The sequence below is a fragment of the Lissotriton vulgaris genome, chromosome 5 (assembly GCF_964263255.1).
Source record: "Lissotriton vulgaris chromosome 5, aLisVul1.2, whole genome shotgun sequence".
Classification (NCBI taxonomy): Eukaryota; Metazoa; Chordata; class Amphibia; order Caudata; family Salamandridae; genus Lissotriton; species Lissotriton vulgaris.
Genome location: NC_141693.1, coordinates 462091779 through 462103958, shown reverse-complemented (window position 1 = coordinate 462103958; position 12180 = coordinate 462091779).

The window sequence follows — 12180 nt, the reverse complement described above, 5'->3', positions numbered from 1 at the left end:
TCCCCCGACGGAGCTCCAGGGCGGCTCGACACCACTTCCACGATACCGCTGGCGTCCGTGTCCGCTGCGACGGCTGAGCTGCTTCAGAGCTTCGCGAGAGAGCTCCGACGAGCGTTGAATCAACCCGGAACACGCCCCTCTGAAAGCACATGAAGAGCGAGGAGAGACCGGGCCAATGGCTCGTCCGGAGAAAAGGTTTTCCGCTTTTCTTTTGATGCGATTTTAAACTATAACCTGCTAATAGCTCACCCTTACATTACAAAGTAACAAAAATCTTGAGGTGTCCTAATTTCTGCCAAAGTATACAAATGCTCCGCAAGAGCTTAGAGCGGAGTACCGCAGCAGTTTAGCCTACTGCCACCATGTTCCTCCCTGACAACATGTCATTGTTATGAATTAATGAATTATCCATGGATATTTGATTACAACTATGAATCTTTTTTTCAATCAATCATGTTGAAATTATATTAATGTTGTTGACATCAAGATAGAAGTGAGGTAAAAAAATGTCTTTCAGTAGTGCACACAGTACACTCAGTCAGTTCGCCTGAGTTTTTTTCATATAGGAACACACAGAGGCCAACTGCCAAGCTATTCACAGTCATGTGACCCGGGGCACAGGCAGAAAATTGTTGTGACAAGAAAATGCCAATTTTCTTATAGTGCTATTTTCAGAATTGTGACTTGAAATCCAATGTTACCATTAAAGAGAATTTTAAATTACAATTCATTTGTATCCAAACCTGACTATCCTATCTGCTCCCAATCAAAAGTTAGCACTTATTAAATGTAATAAAGTAACCCAATGTGTCCAATGGGGGAGACAGGCCCTAGAGTAGTGAAAAACGAATTTAGTAGTTTTTCACTATCAGGACATGTAAAACTAAATACGTGTCCTACTATTTAAATACAATGTATTCTGCCCTAGGGTATGTTTTAGGCCCTACCTTAGGGGTGACCTATTTGCCTTAAAAAGAAGGGGAAGTGGCCGAGTAAGATGGCTGATTAGTCGCTCTCTGTAACAGCTCCAGCTGGTGCAACTTATGGGAAGAGGTGACATTGCAGCCTGGGAGGCGCGGCCTCGGGTTGGGAACTGAATTCTGGGGGGGTGCGCCCGGCTGAGGCGAGTTGACGCACTCTGCGTGTGCCCACTGCTGCGTAGATGCCCTGTGCTGGTGAGGAGTCAAGGACGGCAGCTGGAGGGCTCCCGAGTGCCTGGTTCAGCGAGTCCCCTGGATGTCTGAGACTGAGGTGGAGGAAGGGAGTGTGACTGTTGCAACCCCGTTGAAGAGGGGGCTGCGGATTACAGCCTGCTGCTGCCCCGGGCGCAAGCAATGAGGAAACCTTCTGAAATTGGTGCAGCGAGTGGGGGGTGCTGGCCACATGAGCCAGTGCCATGGATGTGAGGCTGACTGCACTGCAGAGTTCAAAACATAGGCTCCAGTTAAGAAGAAGCTGTGAATACACATGGGACCTGTCAGTGGGCCCGGGGGCCTGCTCGCGTGCTGAGGAAGCAGAGGGCAATCGGGGGACGGAGCGCCAGCAGCTGAGGATTGCCTGGGCTTCGGTGCCTGCTGCCTTTGCAGAGTTGAGCTGGCGGTGGTGAGTAGCACTCTGGCCCTAAGGTTGCTGTGAAGTAGCACGGACATTCCTCATGGCCTGCAGTGACTCTCCGGTCCATTGAGTAGAGGTTGGCAGGCTGGAGGGGGCACTCGCCACTTAATCTACAGAGACAATGCACTGTATGGAGTGTGTGGAGCCCTGCCAATACACACTGAGGAAAGAGAGGGACATTGGTGGGAGGGCCTCCGGAGTCTGCTACCCATGACTAGAGGCATTTTTTTCACTAGATAGCCCCTGCCGGACTAGTGGACTACTATGCTGGTGTGCCTGCCTGCAAGGTGCTGGTTTTGCTGAAACTGAAAGGGGTATTCCTGGGCTGCTGTGGGCAAGTGGTGAAGGGGCCCTGTGTGGCTGGATTTTAGTTACTAACATGCAGGAGGCAAGGGTTCATGGAGCTCTGACTGGGGACCAGAGACAGATGAGAAGAGGGCCACCTTCTGTGAATGTCACTAGGCCCATGACAGGTGGATCTGCCTGGAATATGTGATGAGGAAGGACACACTTGCTAAAATCAACAGCTATATACTCCCCCTGCAGATGGGAAGCACTATGGAAGAACACCGTAGCAGGCACCAGATGGGACAGTGGGAACTCTGACTCCTGGAGATACAGGAATCCTGCGAGGCCATGCTAGTAAAAATAGATACTGTGAGCATTGAAGTCAACCTCCTTAGAGCAGACCTTTTCCAAAATTCAGACAGGGTCACAGACGCAGAAGGGAAAGTTAAAGACCTGCAGCAGGACGTGGCGGACTTAAAGAAAATGGTTGATACACCTGACCCCCAATCAGCAAGAATGGAAGAGTGGATGGTAGGCATGGAAGAGCGTTCACGCCACAACTTAAGATTTGTGGGGTCCCCAAAACGCTTGGAAAGGCAGTTCATTGAGTTAGTCTTGGAGGACTGGATTACAAACTCTTTGAAGCCTAAGAAGCTCTCAATGTTTTTCACAATTAAAAGAGCTCATTGGACGCTGGCTCCAACGCCTTGGTCTGGGGTTTCTCCGCAGGTTATTGTAGCTCGTCTATATAAATATTGAATCGAGATGACCTCCTCTAAAATGTTAGGATACATAGGTCACCGCAACACGAAGATAGGAATACTATGGTGTTCCCAGACTACATCCGTGAAGTTCAGGACCTTCGTAAAGACTACATGCTGATTAAAAAGAGGCTGCGTGAGTTGACCCTTCGCTACAGTATGATGTTCTTGGCTAAACTTTGTGGTCAATATAATGGATGGCATTCTTCTTTGCCACTCCTGAGGAGGCCAGTGACTGGGTGGACACACTTAGCGTTACGAAGCAGAAGCAGCTCTGGTAATAGAACTACTGGTAGGGGTCCCAGCGGGAAATTGGCATTCCCCAGGAGTTACTCTATAGGTAATGGAGGAGGGCTTATTTGGACTGAGCTGTGGACCCGCTCCTAATAAACTACAATGATATGGAGCACACTGTGTGCACCATAAGCACGCGCATAGTGTTGCTGGATGAGGTTGATTGCCGGGGTGGAGTTGATAATTACACTTTTTATGAAGTTGCTTTGATGGCTCCTGTGGTAAAAATATGATGATAAGGAAACTGTAAGGGCATGTGCTCAGAGCGGTGATGGGACAGTCCTTCTCTTGTCTTCCACGCCCCACTTCTGTCAGACGAGTTGTATGCCTTGACACTGCTTGATATAGAGCAGGCTTTTAACTTCATTGCCTGTGAATTTCTCTGGTAGGTGTTAAGGAAAATGGAATTCAGGGAGTCAGTTATCCGGTGGGTGAAACTGCTGTATAGTGGCCCAATGGTGAAGGTGTGCATTGGTAGGACAGTGTCAGAGCGGTTCTACCTATACAAGGGAACCAGACAAGGCTGTCCATTGTTATTACTGCTCTTTGGGTTGGCAATGAAGTTGCGATCTGTTTTGTGGAGATGAGGAATTAAAATGGGGACAACCACACATGTGGTATCATTATACCCAGACGATGTTCTGGTATATCTGCGTCAACCTGAATATTCTGTCCCTGTCATATTGGCTACCCTATCAGAGTTGGGTAGGTATCGGGGCTATGTGTCAATTGTCCAAATTATTTCCAGTGGGTGTTCCATGGAAGGTCCCTTTATAGAGACTCCCGAAGGTGGGTCTCCTGTGGGAAACTTCCAGCGTTAGATACCTTGGGATTAAAATTACACGGATGGTGAGTCGTTCACTACCCTAAACATAGACAGAGTGCTAGAAGGCCTGAAACCTTTGGTAAAATTTTGGAGTACTCTTCTGTGTCCCACATGGGTAAGATCACTCTGGTCAAGATGATTATTTTACCTCGATGTTTATATATATTCTAGGGTTCTATATATGACATTCCTAGAAGCTTTTTGTTGAATTAGAAACACTGATTGTATTGTTATGGGCCACTAGAAGGAAGCAAGTGGGCCTTGCCATGCTTAAACAGACTTGGAAAAATGGGGAAATGGAGTTGCCTTGCTTGAAGCTCTATTATATGGCTGCCCAGTAGCAACATGTGGTGCACAGCTGAACAAAGGAGACAACTTGGAGAAACGTTGTTGGAGGACACATATGGGAAGTATTCCTGCTTGAGCGTATGATGATGGAAACGGGTGTCCCTAGCTCAGTGCCGTATGTAGTTGGGCAGGTGTGCCTAATATAGCGATGGGTAGCCAAACAAGTGCTACGTCACACAACATTTGTCCCAGATATGTGTATCTTGACTTCGCAGACTTTGGTGAAGATTGCGCAGTTAATGTCCATTGATAAATAGAGGGCCGGGGGTTGTGAGACCCTACAAAACCTATATCCCAATGATTTTTTCACTCTGGTTTTACTTGCTTTGGCCTTTCTATTTTTCTATTCCACTCATTATTCCCTTTCTTTCCTTGCCTGCTTTTTGCTCCTATTTCTTTCACTGCTATTTATTCTTTCTCCCCTCGTCGTCACAACCCCTTACTGTTGCCATCCTTCCCTCCCCCCTCCTTGCTTCGCTCCCTCTTCTCCCTCCCGCACCCTCAGGCAACCAGCCCGCTCCAGTTCACCATCCCGCAGCTCCTGACCCCTGTCCTCCCGCCTCATGGACTTCTCCGACTTCCCACAACTTCCTAATGGAGGCCGCAGTGCCTCCATTAAGGAGAGAGGTGTGGCGCCGCGGCCAGGGCGACTGATGCTGGACGCTGGGGATCACGGTTTGATCCCCGGTTCCGGCGGCAGGGGTCTGCCCAGCACCATGAGACTCTGGGCAATAGCTCGCTTAATATTCCCAACAGCCCCCAGCGCCGAGATACCCCGTCGGGGGTGATTCGCTCGCTATACAAGTACTGGATTTACATGCAGCGGGTGCATAATGGTGCACCAAAGGCAAGCCCATCTGCGTGTGAACCGTACCCAGCGACAGTAACTGTGGTTCCACCGCCCACCTTCAGTACACTGCCAACAAGCTCTGAGCCCTTGACCTCAAGGCTGTGACATCGCTTCACCTCACTCCACAGAAGGACACTTCACTTGCCACCACTACCACTTCATCTGCGACATAGGAACCCCTGCGACCATTACTCAGACCTGGCCAGAGATAGCAGCTCAACTGCATGCTGCTCAACGCCCGATCCTTCTGCAGCCATTCCACAGAAATCTCAGACACCATAATCACCCTCACCCGACAAGATGTTCATCACAGAAACCAGGCTTACCCCCTCATCAACACCCAACATCACCACTGCAACACCACCTGGATACAAGATGATCCAAGTGACCACCCCAGAAGACACGGCGGAGGCATTGCCATCATCCACAAGGACTTCCTCAAATGCACCACCTTGGACGACAACACAACACCGATCATGGAACACCTCAACTTTCAGATCCAACCAGACCCCAAAATGACCATCAGAGAAACCCTCTCCTACCGTCCCTCCGGATCCCACCCCAGCTTCTGCAACTCCATCCCAGACTTCATCGCCCCTTTGGCAATCAAGTCCAACCACTACATCTTCCTGCAAGACCTAAACTTCTACCTAGAAGACCCCAAACATGTAAACTCCACCACCCTCCTAAAGAACATGAGCAACATCGGCCTCTCACAGCTGGTCACCACCCCCAGGCACAAGGCAGGACACACACTAGACACAATCTTCACCAGCGACAAAGTCAAGTTTACCCACACTACTGAGCTGAACTGGGCGGATTACATTGTCCACTGGTTACCCTGTCCAAGAAGGAAGCCTTGTCATATAGATACTTCATTACATATATTGTGTTAAGTTAGCATGAGCTTATTACATGTTTAAAAGCCATTTTTCCTTCGGCTTCAGTTTTGCACACGGCACATACTTGTTGTTGTAGCTTTCAACCTAGAAGCGCAATGTGATTTATTTGAGAATAATATGTTATTACTATGATATCAGTTTTGCTTGGTACACTGTCTGAACAGTGAGTGCTAAAATCTCTAAGAATAACTTGATACAAGGTTGCTGGGAGGTCTGATCTTCGCACCACATTAGACATAACATAAATACAGTTGCTGCCAATATTGGGCTCTACGCGGGTTTAAGATAGAGTTACAGGAAATGCAAAACACACTTGAAGATGCTTCGCATGCAGAGAGCTGTTAGCTGATGATGTGATCCTCTCATTCTGACATTTAGAGGTATGGGCCCGCCCTGCTAAAACCCAAAAGAGACCTTCATAATATAATATAATATGCTAAATAGGGAGGTGAGAAATAGGTGTTGTTAATTCCTATTAATTTCAGTAGTATAACATGCTATCACCGTTTGCGTACTATGGACTAGTAACTATGCTGATATCTTTGATACTTATAATCTGTTTGTTAGTATTTTATAAGATACTGCGTTTGAGAATATTGCATTGATTAATAAATATTTCAAATATGCATGTGTCCTCATTACTCCAAGTTCTGGTTTGAAATGATTATAGAGCGAAAGAGTGTTCATGTGTTCCACGATTCCTGAGGTAACATATGTTCATGTTCTGGTTTGTCTAAGTCATTGGGAGTTTGTTATGACCAATGAGACACTGTAGCTAGCTCGGTAAGGGGATTTCTGATACTAAGGTGAGTTTTGGGTCACCCTAATTCACTAAGGTTCTAGATCTCTATGCACAGTTCTGTGGGAGAACGGAAACCCTGCTACATGGCGCCCATACGTTGGTGGACTTATATCATGACACTCGAGTAGTATATCATTCAAACCTTAACCCCTTCATTGCCGTTTCCGGTAAACGGTGGTGTCGGAAAAACCTACCTATTTTTGAAATAGGTCTTTTCAAGCTTGAATCTATCTAAAAACGGTTTCCTTGAATTACTACCCAGTTGTGCTACAAAGGTTACTTTGTATTTTCGATTTCCTGTGCTGTCATGGCTCAAGCCGTGGACATCCCGCTACATAGTCGCATTGCGGTGCGTGACCATTTGCGGACTTTTGATGTTCCGTTGGAAGGCTTGGCTGTGGTTATGGTGGTGAGTGCGGAACATGCTTACCCATACGAACTCTTTTATTCGTGGGTGACTTTTCCGGCAGTGGACGCTAATTCGGGAGCGTTCCACTCATACACTCCCTCAGCTGTACCTGCTGCGTATGCTCCGTAAAGGGCACTGGAGATTCCTATTGATGTTTGGCAGCACGGAGTTTGGTTTGGTGGCGCCCTACCCCATTCTTTAACCGCTCCGAGGTTAGGTCCTTTGTCCATTCCGGGAACAAATTGGCCCGCTTTGGCTGGATTTACTCCTCACCCTAATCGCGCTACTTGTAACGTAGGTGAGCTGCGGCGTCTTAATGAAGTCGCGGTTGAAGTGATTAGGGCACTTGTTCATTACACAAGTCGTAATGTTCAAGGCGCAGCCCCCAGGGGTGCGCAGCTTCAAGCAGGGCAGGCTGGTTTGAAAATCAGTCCTGTCATGGTGAATTCCGTAATGGGCGAGAAGCCCCAGGATAAGGATGATTTTCCTTTCTGGCTTGCCGAGAAATTCGACCAGCTGGAGGCTGTCTTTCCTAATACGACTCCTGGTGAAAAACTCCGGATTCTTACGCTTGGTTTTGGATTATAGGCATTTAAACTCGCATTGCCGTAACTGCGCAGTACAGAATACTCACGGCTCTGCTTTGGTGAATAGTCTTGAGCGTAAACGGTTCAAAACCACGCTTGACATTTCCAATGGTTTTTATGCCCATAGATTAGATGGTCTGAGTTCCCAATGGACCAGCTTTACTTGTGGCGGTGTGCAAAAAATGTTTCGCCGTCTCCCGATGGGCTATAAGAACAGTCCTGTAGTTTTTTCCGCCCGCACAGTCTCTCTTTTGGAGAGAATCGACCCAGTTGCTTCTTCTTATGTGGATGACATTTATCTCACAGACGACGAACTTTGGGAGCATCTGTGTCGAGTTAACAGCATAATTTGTGGCTTTGCAGACATGGGTTACAAATTTAACTTTGCAAAATCGCACATTGCAGAGTACACAGTGTTGTTTCTGGGTTACGAGCTTAACAATGAAGGAAAAGGGTTAGCTCCTCGTTTCCTGGAGAAATGCGCACAGTAAAATAGATGATGACATCTTGGCGGCTATTGCTGCCACTGAGAAGGGAGGTAAATATCCTATGGGGTTCCCTTCTAAGTACACATACCACTTAAGTCCCGATAAGGTTCCTTATGTGAAAATTCCTGAAGTTGGTGAACGCTTAATTCCCAACTCGGATCGCAGAGCTACTCTAATTACAGCGGCGCATGAAGGTGTGGCGTCTGCGCATGCGGGCGTCTCAGCCACTATTGCTCAGTTACAACAGAGGTTCTGGTGGCGGGGACTGTACAAACAGACGCGTGATTATGTCCTTCAATGTGACATTTGCCAGCAGATCAAGCCTTCGACTGCTACGCGTCCACCACAGACACAGCTGTACATTTCTAGTAAACCACTGGGATGTGTTTATTTAGATCACTGCGGTCCTTTTTCTTCTGATACTGCTTATAAGTACATCTTAGTAGCAGTTGATTCATGCACACGCTTTGTGTGGGTATGGCCCCATTGCAGCGCTGATTCACGGACTGTCATTAGAGATTTGCGTGTCTTTGTAGGGATTTTTGCCTGTGGTACCTTCCATTCGGATCAGGGTCCGGCTTTAGCCTCTAAGACGTATAAGGATGCTATGGTTTCGTTGGGGGAACCAAGTCAAGTTTTCAAGTCCGTACAGACCTGAGGGTAACAGTGTAGTGGAACGAATGAACCGTGACTTAAAGCAATCTTTGACAGCTCGAGTTATAGGCACTGGCAGAAACTGGCTGGCCCACCTTAATGGCGTGCAGCGTGCTCTTAATAATCTCCCTAGAAGGTCTCTGGGTGGGCGGACCCCATACGAAATGCTCTTTGGTATCAAGATGTATGTTCCTGACCTCGACGGTCTAGACTGCAAGACCCAGGCCGCGGTCTTTGACGTAGATGAACATTGCAATGTTTTACAGAATCTACAAAAGACCAGAGACAGTCTAGCTAAGGAACATTTGCCCTCGACCTCGGATGATGCGTTGCAGATCCCGGTAGTTGGCTGGCTACCCCAAGTTGGAGAACTGGTTCGGGAGAAGATCGATAACAAGAAAGAATTTGGTCCTTCATATCGTGCACCAGTTCGTGTTCTTGGAGTGAAGGGCACAAGAACAGTCATTTTACCACCACTTCCAGGTCGTAAGGAAAACAGGTTTATCTCTATTGACAATGTCAAGACACACAGGGTGGCCGATTCTTCATAGCATGACACCAGCAGTATCCTGTCCTTCCATTGTGAGGCATTCTGTGTTGGCCATTACTTCGGGTGCTGAGCCAGCGGTGCAAATCGAGATGCCTGTTGTTTCCTCTCCTTTGTTAACTACTTTTGCTATTAATGACAATGATGATCTGAACTATACCTACCCTGCAGATTTATCACTGCCTGATTTGCAGACTTGTTTGGCCACAGAATCCAGATTTTCATTTGACTCTAATTCAACACATTCGAAAAAACCATTACGTTTGGCCAAATATGTCACTTTATTTAAAAAACATTTTTTGATTCCCCCTTGGACATACATTTGGATGGTTCTTTTTTCCGTTTATCTTTTTATGTCAATTGGTTTTGTGTTTTATTTTTTCCGTCTAATTGATGGACACTATGTCAGAGAGAGAACAGGAATACGGCACCTTAATGGAACTTTGGCCCCACTTTCCTCTTCGCATTCAGCACACAGACTGAAAAGAGAACTGAATACAGTTAACATCACTGCTTGGCCTGTCCTGGATGGGATTGTGTGGGATGCGGTTCGGTTTCAAATTCATGGCCCCACTGAAGTGATTAATGTTCCTAATGTGCTTAGGGTGAATATGGGGGATGTAGTGAAACAAAACATCCGATCTGATGATTGGGATATTAACCCGTTAAGCGCGCCGAAAATTCCGCCCCAGTGCGGACGTTCGATCTCGCTAACGGGATTCGGACGTCCAACGGTCGTGCGCAGCACTGGCGAGGTAGTGCACGCGACGACCGTTGGACGTTCGCAGCACTGAAGGGGTTAAGGCAGTTGAATCTTTATTCAATGATTTAAAATATTATGCTGCCTTCGATGCTGAGGATTTATATTTAGATTCTGTTAATTATGGTGATTTGTTTTGTTTTCAACATTATGGAAATCATTTTTTACATAAAACAAATTCCAGGAGGGTTCCTGTCAATTACACACAGTGGGAACATTGCCCAGCTCCATTACAAGGGAGCTCCAGTACATTTCTGGAAAAATACACTTATTTTACAGACTTTAATCAATCAAATCCTGAGTCGTTTTATTTCAAAATGACACAAAAAACCATGTCCAAGGTTAAACTTACCGATACAAAATTGCTGTACTCGAAGTCCTTTCTAGACAAGTTAGCTGTGGATGGCTACGAGCTATGGAAGGAGATAATTGACCTTAAATCGGTTTGGGGTACCAAAAATTGGCAGGTACAAGGCACTGAGGCTTTGCATCGTGCATGTCTCATCCCGAATCACATGTTGTTTCTAAATTCAACCATTTCTCAAACAACATGCTTTGGATTGGCTACTTCTAAAAAATTAAATACGATGATTCAATCAACAAGAGAGTAAGGGTCGGAATAGACACTCCCATGCCCCTCCTCAATTCAATATTTCAAACAACGAGAGAGTGTTAATACAAACATTCACACAGTAGGCAAGTGGAGGATTTTAACAAGCACTACTGGACTTATAGGAGAGAATGCGGCAGGAGGAAAACTTCACGTTTGGGTGTTTTGTCTCCAAACGGCTCCCCGCCGGATAACCTACACGCGGCCACGTCCGCCGCCCGTCACCTGCCACGTCCTGCCGCCATGCCCATGGGGCACTTTACCTCATGATATAAAATTTCTATCGTTTCTCCTACAATAAGGATCGAAATTCTAATTGAGGAAGACTTTCCTATAGGAGCTTCGACACTTCCAGGTCGTATTGTTCCATGCAACCACCACTGGGTCAGAGCACTTTAGTGTGCTCAGATCAGTGAGCGGTTTTAATTTTTCACACCTGGTCCTGATGAATGCTGAGCGGAGTAGGGCTCATATAGCAGAAACATGTTGACCATTTTTTAGCCTTGTTTTTTTCACTTTATCAAGGGACTGATTGGTTCAAATTCGCACAGCCTTTCAATAGTCCGGAAAATTATCACATTTTCTAAACACTGGTTTTAACAGAGTTAGAGCTACCCTCCTATTAAAATTATTTTGAGGAGTAGTCCATACTCTTTTTAACTCACTTTCACCTTCCCTAGCTAATAAATGAGAACCCAATGAAGACAACCGGCTACCAGTGTTTCACTGGGGCATGAGGGTTCTTTTTAGCCAGGCCTTTGAGCACGTGCACCTCTGTCTTTTCCGACTGATAATAACATTCTCTCCTATAAGTCCAGTAGTGCTTGTTAAAATCCTCCACTTGCCTACTGTGTGAATGTTTGTATTAACACTCTCTCGATGTTTGAAATATTAAAAATAAAAAATTCAATACACCAACTATCCCAGAATTGGAAGAATATTCGGGTTGGGGTAATTACACAGAATTGTCCATTCGTGATTTACAAGCACTGTTGCACAATTCATCCTTTAATGTATCCAGTTTGGATCCAAAGGGTTGGCTAATGTGGCATAGAAGCTCTGATTCATGCCAACGTCGTTTTCTGGGTTTATCTGAAGGTTTTACTCAAGTCAGGCCTGATCCCCGTTTTGAAACAGATCACACAGTTACTACGTACTCAGTGGGCAAATTGTGTCAGAATTGGCTACAACATTCCACATTAGCTGCAGTTAAACTACATCTGTCCCAATTGAGTGATAATGTGGATTTAAATGATTTTATAAAAGGTCCGGCAAAAGGTAGAACCAAGCGCTGGATTTATGCAGTGTACAATGAAATTTGGAAATTTTCACAGATTGAGGCTTCTAAACGCTTAAGAGCTATTGACCAAGCTAATTTGGAAAAAGTGCTTGCAATGGTCGATAACAGTATTAACATGCTTTCTTCCAGAATTTACACGT